Genomic DNA, 15197 nt, shown 5'->3' with positions numbered 1-15197 from the left:
CAGGTGCAGTGGAGTTTGCTGGAAGAACATTTGAGACACAAACTGCTTCCTTGTGCTCTGGGAAGCACGGGCTGAACCCCCCCATTCCTCCTCAAACTCCAGACTTTTGTCCACCTCGGTGACAAAAGACCTCACCAAGCATTTTTGGTTCATGCTTCTTTGCATACAACCCCCTCTCCTGCTGTGTCCTGGGTGTCAGCAGGGCATGTACAACCTCTGGAGAGCTGTGACCCCACATCCCCATCCTAACTCGTGTCAGGGAAGCTGGGTGAGGTCCCACACCTGATGCCACCCGTCCTTGTGCACTCACACACCATCCAAGGGAAAAGCAGGATCTGTGAGGCAAGCACCATACTGGCTCTGCACAGGGAAGGAGGTTTTTATTACTGTCATTATGAATTACTGACTTTGTGACAGAGATGTTCTGCTTATGCTCTGCTCTCCCTCTGCATGACTTTACCACCACAAAGAAGATTATAACCACGCACATCCTAGCAAACAATAAAAAAAAATGGAATTTAATGGGAAATTTGTTTTCTTCAAATTACCCCCTTCACTGCAAGGCCTGGCTTTACCATAATGAGCAGGGTTCTGCAGGAGCAGCATTTCACACAGATGTTGCTGGTGCTAACTCAGGTCAGCTGCAGCTGCCGGAGCAGCCGCTCCATATACGGCCACAGGCAAACCCGGAGCTGCCGGGGTCAGAGACAGCCAGCCTGGAGCCAAATATGGAGCCCTGGCCCCGGCCTGCACAGCCCCGCACCCACGGGCACCCAGCTCACACAGCCCCGCACCCACGGGCACCCAGCCGGGCCGGGAGCGCCAGGAGCAGCAGGGAGTATGAGGAGAGCGCTGCCCTGAGTGATGTGGGCTGGGGAACAGAGCCCGGCAAATCTGAAAGGGAATCTTCAAGCACTCCCTGACTCTGTCTGGAGCTGCTCTATCCATGGCAGGTTCAAGGAGAGCTCGGGAGGGGCGCATCCAGCTCAGAGGAGCACAAAGGGACCGATCCTACTCTCTCGACAGCGGGAAATGTGCTCTCAGCTCCAGCAGGGAAGCTTGCATGCTGAGAAGCCAATGTAATTCCTCCGACCACGTCAGCACAGGAGCCGCTGGACTCGCTGTGTGAACACCCTGAAACACAAGGATATTACTAATTTTCATCATGGCTAAAAATAAATCAAACTGGAGGAGTTAATAGCGCCCCGAGGAAGTAATTCGTGTAGAGGCTGTATAAAGGCATTCTCAGCAGACTCAGCTCTGGGTAAGAGGGTTCCTTGCCTGCCTCTAACAGCAGCAGGAGAAGAGGTGGAAGTTTTTCTCTGTGGTGTTCTACAGCTCAGAGGGGAAATAAAGGGAGCACTTCCTTCATTAACTGCTCTGTAGGGCTAAAATAAGGGAAAGGACTTTGGAATTGCAAACTCTTCTGTCAGTATGACGTGGTAGTAAACTTTTTTCTCTGAACCAGTTACAGTTTTAATTAAACCTTTCCTACAATTTCTAAATTTCACATCCAAATAGTTTTTATTGCTCTCAGGTCCTTCGCTTGTCCAAAATCCATTGCTTAGTGAGAACACACTTTGAGATGCCCCAAAATTATTAATGAATTAGAGAAAACCAAGCTTTTACCCACTCCACCATTAACCTGTACACTCCTCCATATAAAACAAGAGCTCCAAGTTGGACAGGAATCAGCATTTTGATCCCCTGAGAAGTCACTCTGGTTTTTTTTTTAATCATTCTGACAGATTGTATTAGCCACACACACATCCTTACACCCTCCCAGCATCTCACAGCGGGACAGTCTCTGGGTTGTTTTTTCAGCTCCAGGAGGGAGAACCACATCCCAAATTAATGATTGTGGCTCCAAAGGGTGCTCACAAACCCCTCTGCTTGTTTTTGAAGAGCTGGTAAAGCTGGAAATGTAATTTTTTTTCTCCTATAAAAGGCACTGTTTTAAGGCAAGCATGAAGTGTGGTCTCTGTTGCTTTCAGATGGTCTGTAGTCAAGGGAGGTAATTCTCTAGAGAACTCTACAGAAAAGCAAGGATGGTGTTGATGCATGAGGATTATTAGCCTGGAACCCTAGTTTTGGCCAGACAAGAAAATGTTGGAAGATTAGGCAGCACTGTTTTCTCCCAGCTCCTCCGACAAGTCCTCCAGCCACAGTGATGAGCACTTACATAAGAGCAGTAAATGCTCCAGAGAAACAAGGCACCAACCGCTGGGCAACAGGGACACTGAGCTGCCAGATCCTGTTACTTTATGGGATTTTATTTAGAAAACTTCCATTAATTTTAGGCAGCGGAATAGCGCTGGGAGGGAAGGGCCAAAAATAGAGCAAGAGACGTCTGCTGCTGCTTCAGGGTGTTTTGTCTTACTTGAAAGGGCACACGTTCTCCTCGGGACAGAGGCTGGAAGATGGTTCCTGCTGCCCATGTTTGGGAAGGAGCGAGGAGCCTTTCTTCAGGATGCACCTGTCAACACGCAGCACTCGCTTCCCAGAAGGCCTCTCCCAGCTGCCTGGGCAGGCATGGACAGCGGCCAGCACCTTCCCAGACCCCGCACCTCGGCCTGTGTAAACAACTGTCGTGTCTGAAGCCATTCTGGCCCAGGAGGGGCAGCTCACTGCAGCTGGCAAACATGAAAATCCTTGTTTATCCTGAGTGCTCCTGACACGTTGTGCAGGGCCGAGAGCAGCAGTGGAGAGCCAGGAATGTGCCTGGAGTCAGCGCAGGAGCTGGGGAGCCAGGCAGGGCCCTGAGGCTTGAGATCAGCACTGGTGGGCAGCAGCATTTATGGAGACACAAAAGCTCAAGAATAGAGAAATGGAAGATAAGGATGGACAGACAGCAGCAAGAAAGGGAAGAGGCTGGGGGCAGGAGTAGAGGGAATAAGCAAAATGGCTGGATGGAGATCAGAGGAGAATCCCGGTGGGATGGAGAGAGAAGGGGCAGGAGCAGGTTAAGTCAGGGCTGCTGGGAGGAAGGGCCGCATCCTCTGGAGCTCTCCACTGCCCTGCCTGGGAACAAGGATGCCCTTGGAACAGCCCATCTGGCTCACAGGTGTCTTCACTCCAACCCCAGAAACAGAAACACATCCTGGTTTCTTGGCCTCAACACACACCTGGGAGAAAAATAAGGTGAGTGGAGGTATTTTACTTCTTGCTGATGTTTCCAAGATAATACTGAAAGGAGCACTTAATGAAATAAATAATCTGTTTTCTCTTTGTTTTGGCTTTCAGGGTCTGGTCCCAAGACAGAAACAGCTTTATGGCAAGTTATCGGTGGTTGAGCAAAGTCTCAACACACACTGTGATCTTGTGCTAAAAAATCCACTGGATATCAAGATTCCCTTCTTTTCTAGTTACAAGCCAATCAGGAAACATCAAGCTTTCAACAGAGCATGGTCAGAAAATAACATTATAAAAATGACTGTAGAATTGTGAACAAGTACTGCCCCTCACTTGAGTACACATCAGAAATTCAGTTTATTGTTCTTAGATCTAACTTCCATCAGTGATGTAACACAAGAGAAACCACATCAAAGTTGCCAAGAGTACAAACAGGTAATGTTTGCCAACAAAACAATCCATCAAAAATAAAATTTTAACCTCGAAGTGGGAACAAACTTTCCAGAAAATGCTGCAACATTTCGAAATCTTTATTCATTAAAAAAAAAAAAAAAACAACAAAAAAAACCCCACTAAACAAAAAGAACTCAGCTAGAAGATAATAAGCAGAAAGGAGTGAGGGATGGTGTTGCAGGACCTTGGTCCAGCGAGCAGGCATTATTCCAGCCTCAGCTCCAGCCAGGATTGTGCTGGGTGTTCAAGAGCCAACTTCTCCCAGCATCACCCCCCTGCAGGAAAACACTAACTTTAAACACTTTTTGGAACTGAACTTCACATAAGGGTCTATCTCATTCGGTGTGCACAGGCACACGCACACAGCACAGTCCAGTCCCCACTGTTGGCCAAGGAGGGGTTTGGGTTGTTTTTTTTCAGGCTTGTTATTTTTTCAGTATATAAATAAATCCCTTGTTGGACAATAGACATGTTTTGGAAATCTATTTATGGACCACTGGAACTCAAATTAGGTTTACAGTCCGAGTGCTGCTGTTTTGATCCAACAACAAACTTGCTGACTGCAGCTCTGCCATCCTGGCCCTTGGCACGGGGCTTCTCCACCATTTCTGTGGCTCCTGTGTCCCAGCCCCCACACAGTGGAAAAACACAGATTTTATTCATTTCTTTCCCAATGATGGGATTAAATGGCTCATGCTTTATTGTGAGGATTTAAAAGAATTACGAAGAGATTTCTTATGATGGTCCCAGCCATCACTGTGTCATTGGTTATTTAGCATCAAGACAAAAAGAATGGCCTCAAGTTGCACCAGGGAAGGTTTACATTAGGAATCAGGAAAATATTTTTCATGGAAATGGTTATGAAGCATTGGAACAGGCTGCCCAGCGAAGTGGTGGAGGCACCATCCCCTGGAAGCATTCAGAAAATATGTGGATGTGGCACTTGAGGACATGATTTAGTGATGAACATGGGGCAGGGGCTGGGTTGATGGTTGGACTCGATGATCTCAAAAGTCTTTTCAACCATAACAATTCCATGATTCTGTGATTCTCTCCAGCTCCTGCTGCAGGTGTGTCCTGAGCTGCCTCTCCCATCCTCACAGCTGGGATCCAGCACCAGGACAACAGAGAAGCAACACCTTAGAGCAGATCTTAAACATTTCTCAATCCAGTTTCAAGACAACACTACATTTAAAAGGGAATTTTTTCCATTTCCAATTCCAGCCTTCTGAGTTCCAGATACGCAATAGCAACTACAGCTTTAAAGCAGTTGAACTGTATGCCAATGATGGTTTTAAAGACGCTGCTTCATCCTTAGTGGGAGCAAATCTTTAAATCTCTGAAGCAGCTGCTTTGTGCAGGAAGGTGAAGTTCAAACTCCAGGTGATGCTACTGGCTGTGGCCAGACTCGTAGGCATCAGTTTTCCAGAAGCTTCAGAGTCTCCTGGAGATGGATAAGCTGAAATGTAAGCAGTGAATGGGAAAAGTGCAGCGCAAGAAATGTTCAGAAAATTCCACTGGCAGCCCTGCAGCAGCAAGGTGGAAACCCCCAGGAAGTGATTTTTCTGTGAGGAATGGGCAGCTTGAGGAATGCCAAGTGCTGCCAAGATAAATTGACTTGTCACAGGATGTCCTGTGGACTGAGCTGTGGCCACACTGCTGCAATCCACTGCTGCCTTTTGGAATCAGAGTAAAAATATTGGGAATTTTATCTGTCTCACCTGATTTCTCAAATGACCTTGCCTTCTTCATTGGAGCCCCTATTCAAAAGCTCGTCCTTGCAAATGAGCTGCAAAATGCTTAGAATTTCTCATCCCACTACAACCTAATCTGTAGGAGTTAAACAGCCCAGCAGCTCAGCCATGGATTTAAATGTCACAGATTCCTGACAGCCCCCTAAGCTCATTCTCCACCCCAGCACACGGCAGCAGGGCTCCCTTCTGAGCAGCCTCAGTCCTGGCCTCCTCACAGTTTTCCTTGCTTTTACTCAAGTATTCCAGAAGCTACTTTTTTGTCTAGAGTGGTTTTCATTGGATTTATTTGTATGAATAAGCTGATTTTTCCCCCCTATATTAGCTTAAAAATCCGCTGTGTAGGTTCTGGTGGTGCCACTGTAAATGTGGTCAGAGGGTGGGAAACCTGCAGGCAACTCTAGCAATGACCTGGCTTGATCAGAGCTTTTCCAGGTGTCTCCCAGCAATTCCTGTCTCATTCTTATTTCTCCCTGCCTGGTAGAACGTCTGCTTATTTTTAGGTCTGGGTAATTATCATCACAGAACTCAAAGCACTTCTTTGTTCTGGTTATTTTAAGCAGAGCATTACACGAATGGTGCCATCGTTGTCTCTCCGGATGGATTCTGGTCTGGAGGGAATGAGATCGAGGACAAACACAGCAAAACCACCATGAACTTACGGGACCTAAATCAAACACCGGAGGCTGGAAAAGTTCGCGCTGGACTTGCGCTGCTCTTTTTTTTCATTTTCCAGAAATTCGGCAGTGTCCAGATGGTCTCCATGTGTACTCCATATGACTCTCTCTCCCTTCTTTTCCTTTGGGAAAGCCCATGGCAATATCCACATGAATCCTGCACAGCAGCACTGGTTTGATGTGATCAGACCCCAATAGCTTAAAACTGGTTTATTTGGAAATGGTTTTTACCACCAGACACCCACCAACCCTGGGCTGTGTCAGCACCACCAGCCCAAGACCTGGGGCAGGAGGGAACAGCTCCAGCTCCCACAGAGAGCAACAACCACATTCCTGCTGCTCACATCTGGGAAGACACCTTTTAAAAGCAAGAAAAGGTGAAAGGATGCAAAGGGACCACCACTCAAGAGCGAGGCTGGGGAAAATCCAGGTTACTGAAAGGGTTTTGCAATTTAACCTGGAGGTTACATCACGTCTGGCAGCACACATGGGCTGTCTGCAACAGGGCTTTAGCCTGGCATAAGGTACCACCCCACAGACCAGATTTTGGAACACAAGCCAAAAATATAGTTGGAACAAAGGACAAAGTCTGCACTTCCCAAAACAAGACCACTACTTGCTCCAGAAACCATAGAAAGTTACATAAATAAAAAAGCTGATTCATGAGAACAAAAATAAAAGCTTCTCTCATGGATTATAATGCCATTGTAAGCACATTCATTCAATAACCCAAGGCCTAAAAACTTGTTAAATCCCACACCAACAACACCCAAGTCCAAAGATCCTTGTGCCGACAACAGGTTTTTTCCTATCAGGAGAACCAAACAGGAAAGTTAACGTCACCTCCAGGTACTAAAGTCCTGGGTAATCAGGATTCTCAAGGGAGCCAAGGGCACTTAGAGACCCAACTCTCACTCACTTTTATTTACTCTGACACAGACTGCAAAGAGAATAAAATCCCAGGGGAATGTGGCATTTAGTTCCCTTGGACTGCTTTGGGAAGTTCAGCCAGCAACACCGGCCTGGCCCCTCTGGTTGGCACAGCCCAGCACAGCTGAGCAGGTTCCTAAATGCCACACTGCCAACTTGCTGTTGGAGTTCAAGGAATTAGTTAAGAAAAAATAAGAAACCTTTTCTCTCTTGCTGCAGCAAGGAGGGTTTGAGTTCAGTGTTCCAGGAAAGTTTTTCAGTGTCACTAATTTGCTGTCTGACACTCAGTACAGCCAATTCCACCACACCTGGACTACAGTCAAACTCTAACAAGATACTAAAAGGCCACAAATAGGTCAGAACTGTCTTGCTGCAACATCCAGAGTCTGTTCAGCTACCTTCCTCCTGCAGTGGCCAAAAGCAGATTCCTCTACCCATTTGTCAAGCAGAAGGACAAGTAACATTTCCTTATTTTTATTTCCCCAGCTTCTGGCACACAGCACTGCCTAATGAAGCACTGATGACTTTTTAATGTGTTTTAGGTTTACTCTCCATGAAGGCACCTTAAGGATCAAGGTTATTATCACAGCTTAAGGCAAATTCTGCTCTTAATAATTGATACCCAAGCACTGTGGGGCTGAATCCATTCATCCTTTAGCACCTGCCTGTCAAGGACTACGGTGGTGTTACCAGGATTGTAACAGAGAACATCTTACCGTGTTTAAAAGTACCACTTAATAAACTTCACGTTTTGTTCCAGTACATGAAAATGGTTCTGTCAGCTGAAACCCCACCTCTTTTCCTACTGAAGCAGTAAATTCAGAAGTAAATCTTTCTCTTTTTTGGGCTGCGAGGAAAAGGTGGTGGGGCACTGAAAGGACTTCCCAGGGAATGGTCATAGCCTCACGGCTGCCAGACCTCCAGGCACAGGGTGGGATTGCTGGGGTGTCTGTGCAGGCCCAGGAGTTGGACTTGATGCTTGTGGGCCCCTTCCAACTCAGGATACTCCATGATTCCATGAAAAAAAGGGTGACACAGTGTATTCTCCTTCAACTCTCCTCCTTCCTGGCCACTCCCCAACACACTTTCAGTTGCTCATTCAGCATTTCCTGGCCTGTCCAGGCTCCTGACTGCACTGGAAGCACCCAGCTGTTTTGTCCAAGAGCCCTGCTCAGTCTCAAGCCTACCAGAGATGCACAAACTCCTGGGAGTATTCTGGGGGGCTGTGCAGATAGATGCACTCTCTTTTAGTCAGGATATCTGTGTCCTCACCACAGCCAGAAATGACACATCCCTCTACTCTCTGCTTAGATGCTTCTGTTCATTCTGTAAAAGGCTAACAGAGAGTCACTACTGCCAAGTCAAAGTCATTCACAAGTCAAGATATGATAAAGCTCTTCCCCTGGCCTGCTCAAAGACTGCCTCCCCAAACAAAGACTGCGTGCATCCAGAGACTCACTTTCTGTTTCTCTGGGATTTTTCCTTCCTTTTTTTCCTTTTTTTAAGGTTCTGTGAAACATGACAGCAATGCCCAATGGGATTATTTGCCTGGATTTCAAAATCAAACAAACCCCATGCAGCCAAAACTTCCATTTTCAGGGATTTTAATGCAAGGTTTTAACATTTAAAATCTCATTCTTTCATCAGCCAAAAAAAAGTTATGTTTGCTCATGGGATGGCAGTGAGCCTTTCTACACTGTACTTCCATGCACATGGAACACAAGATCCCCATCAGCTGGACAAAGGAGAAGGTAAAACCCGAAAGTCCCACAAAGTTCTGGCAGCACTGGAGCTGGTACTAGCAGAGGCATCAAACCTCCCTGCCTACTTTTTGTAGACAACCCAAGAGGCTGAACACAGAAGAACAGGGAATGCAACTGAAGCTTCCAACTGCTGAATGCTAGAAGGTGTCCCAGATCGGGAGAGGTGCCAGACTGACACTTGTTTCCTCTCACAAGGAAGGTCTGACCAGAGACATGGAGGGTGCCTGACTCCTCTTCACTCTGCCCACGCTGGGCTGCAGGTCCAGGGACAGCAGCAGAGTCTCCTCTCCCTTTGTGTGATCTCTGCACAAAACCCAACCAGGAGCTGTGTTTGATTAGGGATGAACTTTGCATGGGAAGCAGCCCGAGACTCTGGGAAGTCTCTGGCACTGCCTGGCAGCAGCTCCATGCTCCAACATCCCCTCCAACATCTAAAGCCTGCCCATCCTTATGCAAGGGCTGTGCATAGGCTGCTCCCAACCCTCACCTCATCCAGCCGGGTCCGGGCAGGATTATCCGGGAAAGACGGTCAGGGAAGCACAGCTTCTTACCAGGACCATGGACTCAACCTGCATAAATCAGGGATATGGAAAGAGACCTGACCCACCAACTCCAAAGGCCTGTCCCTGAGCATGGATTTACCACTTCCTGGAATCACAGACTCACAGAATACCCCAAGCTGGAAGGGACCCTCAAGGATCACTGAGTCCAGCTCAGGACTCAATGCACAGGACATGCCAGCAATCCCATGCTGTGCCTGACAGGGCTGTTGTCCAAGCAGTCCTGAAGCTCTGGGCTGTGACTGTTCCCTGGGGCGATGTTTAGTGCCTGACCACCCTCTGGATGAGGAATCTTTTTATAACATCCAGTCTGAACCTTCCCTGACACAGCTCCAGGGCTCCTTGGGGTGCTGTCCCCGGTCAGAGAGCAGAGGTCAGTGCCAGGCTATGCCTTGGCCGGGCTCCCTGGAGCCCTGAGCTGGGAATCTCCTCCAGGCACACAGTAGTGCTGCTCTGGGGCCCCACCCCAGCTCACAGCTGATCCTTGTGCCACCACAAGCAAAGGCAAGAAACGACCCGGGAGAGGCAGGACTGCCTCTCTCAGCAGCAGTAAGGAGTGAAAGCAGGGATCAAACCATGGCCTTGGGCCATTCCTGCTGTAGGCTTTTACTTCACTCAGCAGCAGGAAGGACTTGCAAATGCAAATATTCACACATCAGAATGGTTTTTTTGACTTTTTTTAATGACTACTGAAGGTATCCAGAATAAACATATCTTGCAAAATCAAATTTTCAGACTTAGGCTTCCTCTTACTTTCCTTTAGGTGAAGATGTAAGCATTGATGTTTGCTTTAACCACCACTGACACTGCCCAAGAACCACCACAGCACCCAGAACTGTCATCATCCAAAGGAAAACACCACCATTACAATACTAAATAAATTGACCCTTGGCAATTTTCTAAGTCAGTCTTGTGGCATTTGACTTTTATAAGCCTGAAAACTGCTCATCTGGTCCAAAATCAACAGAGAGCAAGCCTCCTACTGTGGAATACAGGCTCCATTATCTCAGTTATGCACTGACAAAGCATAAGCAGCAGCAGAATATGAACTCTTCATTTATTACACACAGTTTTCTGCAGCAGATGTGGAGCTTGGCAGGCTGAGTTTCCCTGGAAGTCTCCATGTGCCTTGTCACAGCATCGGGCTGGGTTAAATAAAAACGAACACATCCACTCCTCCCAAAGCCCAGTACCACATTAAAAACTCCTGAACAGCACAGGGATGAGAGTGGCCGGGCCTGGGAGCATTCCCACTCATCAGCCAGCTGTTCTCTGTATTTCTGGGGTCTCCACAGCATCAGCATCTCACTGGACTCTCTTACCTGAGTCACAAAACAGGGAAATGGGAACTTTTACTATGTGGAAGAAAAAAAAAAAAAGTCCTTAAGTCCAAGCTACCTCTGTCACAGACACCTTGAACAATTTTCTCTTCACCTCTCAGAGCCCCCTTTCCTGAGCTGTTAGTCATCAGGAATAATTATTTTTTTCTAATCACTGCTTATTTACTTTCAGGGATAATTTCTGGCTGATTCTACAAACGGTATCAATACACCACAGCCCAGCCCCCCAGACAGGCTTTGCACATGGGCTGTAAATCAATTTACCACTGATGTCCAACAAGACAGTGAGGGCTCAGTATCACAAGATGCAGACAACCCTCTGACACATGATACATTCCTAAATACTCTAACATTTACCATGTGGCCGAGAAAAGCAGGGGAAAGGCCCTGAAGGTGCCACTGGTCACCTGACTGGTTGCTGTGAAAGCTTTAAAAAGTTCTGACAGTCTGGACCCGACCCCCATTGTCAGGTCATTCTAAATCTGTTTTTTTCAGCCAGCCTGTTTCTGAAAGCCAGAAGGATTATTTCTGCTTTTTCTTCAGCCTCATGGAGATCCCAGGACGGGTCTGTGCGGTACTGGCAGCAGCTCCCCACTGTGAGAACTGACACAAGCAGCCAGGTCCCACCTCAGAGCCCCTGAGGCTTCACCCTCCACACCAGCCCAGCACTCCAAGAGCATTCCCAGGGAAGCAGCCTGAGATAACACCACACACAGGGCTGCAGTTGGGGTGGTTTATTGAAACAGCTGCTCCTGTAATTATTTTTCAGAAGCTGTGGATTTCTGCCGGTGATGAAGAGCCCAGCACAGCAGAGGGAAAACAGGTTTGGTTGTGCTTGTGTGATGAGCTGAACTCTGGTTAGGAAAGGAGTTAAAAGCACAGACAGTTCTGCACGAGGCCCCTGTGGTTTACAATAAAAGCAAAGTTTATTTCCTGTGTGGTTTAGCACACAGAGGCTAAATTAACTGACAGGAGTAAAAGTTTACAGCATTAATTGCTGTTTCATTGCCTTTCTATTGCCAGGCATTTACTCTTTAAATAAAAGACTACTTTAAGAAGAAATACAACATGGCCTTAGGGATCCAGGTGCTTCTCATGTGTATTACTTTTTATCTTTGAAGAATTCATACACCACAGATCTTAGTTAACAAAGAGTCCTTTTCCTGACTGCTGTTCTAAAACTAAACCAAGTATTTTTTTGAAGAGAACAAAGCTTTTTTTCTTCATCTAAAATACCTAAATATCCTAATACAAAGGAAGAGAAAAAGCTATGGATTAAATAGCTCTTTGCAAGAAGAGCCAGGCTGTCTTGAGACAGAACAGCATCCCAAAAGCATCCTGGAGAGGAAAGATTCAGCAGAGCACAGCCCGTATGGGCAGCAGTTTTCTGACCCAGTAATTAATTGCCCTGGGTGACATTTCAAGTGTGAATCATCCTGAAGGCCCCAGATCCTTCTCTATGTTACTTGGACAAAATATTGTCTAAAAAATGTGTCTCTAAGTGGGAGAGATAAATTGTTTTCACAAGACCTGGCCACAGTGCAGTTTCTAACACTTTGGGCAGCTGAAACAATACAGGAGTTGGCCAAGCTCTGGCTGCCGTAGCCAGGAAGGCCAATGCCTGGGGGTTTGCTCTCAGGACTGCTCAGGAGACATCCTGAAGTGACTCTTTCAGAAATTAACAAATGGAGCATTTTCCAACACAGCGAGGTTGTTCCCATCACCAGACTGCTCCCATCCCATCCCTGCAGCCCACAGGGAAGTGCCACCCTCACCCCAGAGCATAAGCACTAATCTGGATGCTGCCCATGCCTTGGAGCCACGACCTGGAGCCACTCCCCACCGTCTTTTTTAAGTTTCACAGATCCCCCTTGTCACCATGGTATCTCTTTTTTCTTTTTTCTCCTAAACCACAAGCTTTCTTCTGCCCCAGTGCAAGCCAGCATCTGCTTACCCCAATCAGAAACTAAGATAAATACACACTGTGTTTTATTTTTTTCAAAGTTTAAATCCCCAGCTGTTTATTTGCTGGAGGATGGAGTTCTCCAGGCCTGGGCAAGGAGCCAAAATGGATCCATTCCCCTGCTGTTCCTCAGTCTCAGCTTAATGCTGATGGCTGGCAGTGGGAGATGGTGGCTCTCCCAGCGCTGCCAGCCTGGATCCCAAGTCATTCCATGGAAGACAGAGCTATCTGTCCAGCTGCTCCTCAGTTCAACCAGGTATAAATTCTGAGGGGAACATTTCCCAGGTTAGCATTCTGGATTTACTTTGATCTTTCCACAGCACACACAACAAACCACAGACCTCTGCAGGCAAAGGGAGGCTCTCATGGGGACCTCCTGGTACATTTTAATGTGATGGAAGGGAATAGAAATTTGGAAGAAGTTTGCTCAGGCACAAAGGTTCCACAGACTGAGCTACCAGAACCAAGGGACTTGTTTATCTGCATTACAGGGTGGAATTTCCAGTTCTTAATCAGGATTACTGGAGCACTAACAAGGAAATTTGCAAACCTGTTCCTTTATATTTCTATTCACATATATTGTATATCCTGCTTGGCGGGAAAAAACCCCACCACAAACCACCAAACATCTACTAGCCATATATCAGCTTCACTTGAACTTCATTTCTATCCATATCCAGTGATAATGTTTTGGGACATATTTTAATTCATTCATGGAGTTATTCTGCTCCTTTCCTGCTCTACCAGTTGTTCTGCAGCTGCTGCTTTGGCCAAATACATTTGCAACATGTGCACAGGAATGTCTTGGATAAGCAGCATTGTTTCCTAAGGAATAAAATCTTGTCCTGCCGTAGTCAATGGCAGAATTCCCAGTGACATAAGCACAGCCAGAGGTTGATCCCCTGAGGTGAATACAGATGTGCTGTTTAAACCTGCCTGGCAATGAGTACTCCCATAAAAACGTGGGTCTGTGTGAAAACTGTGATTATTTTTCCCAGAGGCTTTGTGTTTGCTGTTTCCATCAGGCTTTTCCAGTTGACTTTGATCTATGCCTAAGGCAGGGAGAGGTGTCTGATCACCCACCCTAAACATGGGCTAAACATGCAGTGTGTCAGCATCTGCACAATGATGCTGCTCTTGGAATCACCAAATGCTTGTTTCATATGTAAGAAATGCTGAGACACCAATCCAATACATCCCAAACATACATATTTTATTTTCCACCCAACATTTTCCTGAACAACATGGTCTTAATTTTTTTTAATGCAAACTGTTAATATAATTTTGGGAGCAGAGTCAATTTCATTTGAGAAGAGAAGAAAGCTTTACTGGGTTGGATCCAACACTTGTCTAGCCCAGTCTCCTGTCTCCACTGGTCACAGATCCCAGGGAAGAGCACGCCAACAGACTGAGCACAAAGAGCTACACCCCATCCAGCTTTCCTCCCAGACTCCAGTAATGCACAGCTTTGAGTCAGAGGTGTAGTAGTAATGTTTAATAGCCCTTAATAGACTTTTCCCCTTAATTTGTCTCTCTGCTTCCCAAGCCCATGCACGTTCTGCTGTACACCATTTTTTGGCAGGGAGTTCCTCCCTGAAATCTGTGTTGTCAAACAAACCATTTCATTCATCCTGAACCTGCCACCTGCACTTTCACTTGCTCTCCCCCAGTCTTTCCATTAGGAAAAGTTATTAATAATCCCTTCCTGTTAGTTCTCTCATGCCTGACGTGATGTTATCACATTTCAGACTTTTTCAGTTCTTTCCTTCTCAACCGCAGAATTCACGAAATCATGGAATGGATTGTGTTGGAAAGGACCTTACAGACCATCCAGACCCACTCCCTGCCAAGGGCAGGGACACCTTCCACAGTCCCAGGTTGCTCCAAGCCCCATCCAGCCTGGCCTTGGATACTTCCAGGGATGGGGCAGCCACAACTTCCACCTTATTATCCACAAATTGTGCCTTATTTGGTTGTTCCTTCTACAGTGATCACCTCACCCTATGTTCTTCCCTTTTCTCACTTTCTTGTATCATTTAAAGACAATGATTCCAGTCTGCTGAAGATGCACTCACCATACATTTATCCAGTGGGCTTTTATTTTCATTTGCCCTTTCCCATCCTAAACATTCCTGGCATCCTGTTTGCTTTTCATGGCCATGAATATGGTATTTCAGTAGAATTACCTAGTATGGGTCCAAGACCTCTCTGCTAAAAAGTATTTTAGCAGAGTTTAAACCTTGTTCTTGCACAGGACAACTACTGTTTCTTCCCAGTTTTCCAACTGGGACAGCAACAGCAGGCTGTTCTTGCACTGTTTGCTTAGAGTCCAGCACAGATCTCTGTGGGAATCTCCTGGTAATTTCTGCAGATTGTAAAAGCTGCCTGTGTATTTCCAAATCTTGATTGTTATCTGCTTTCCGTAACTGATGTGCAGTCAATTACACAATTAGCCAAACAGAAAATATATAATCCTTGTCTCTTATCCCACAGCAGCTTAGTTTCCTTCTGGAAAAAATTATTTTTAACCTGGCTAACACTTGTCCAAAGCTTTCCTGAAATCCAGGGGTTCAATATTTATGGATCGCCCTCTCTCCTAAGCTCCAGGAAGCTCAGGTGTTAGGCACA

The 15197-nt window shown here is 46.5% G+C and overlaps 1 protein-coding gene across 1 annotated transcript in view; it reads right to left on the bottom strand.

The window, feature by feature from the left end:
- Nucleotides 1-15197, bottom strand: part of SH3BGRL (SH3 domain binding glutamate rich protein like) — a 30008-nt gene that overhangs the window by 8265 nt on the left and 6546 nt on the right. The gene's annotated exons all lie outside the window — the stretch shown is intronic.

This window comes from Chamaea fasciata, unplaced genomic scaffold (assembly GCF_029207755.1).
Source record: "Chamaea fasciata isolate MVZ Bird 193981 ecotype frontalis unplaced genomic scaffold, bChaFas1.0.hap1 SCAF_4, whole genome shotgun sequence".
Taxonomy (NCBI): domain Eukaryota; kingdom Metazoa; phylum Chordata; class Aves; order Passeriformes; family Sylviidae; genus Chamaea; species Chamaea fasciata.
This window is presented reverse-complemented; position numbering and strand designations above follow the sequence as displayed.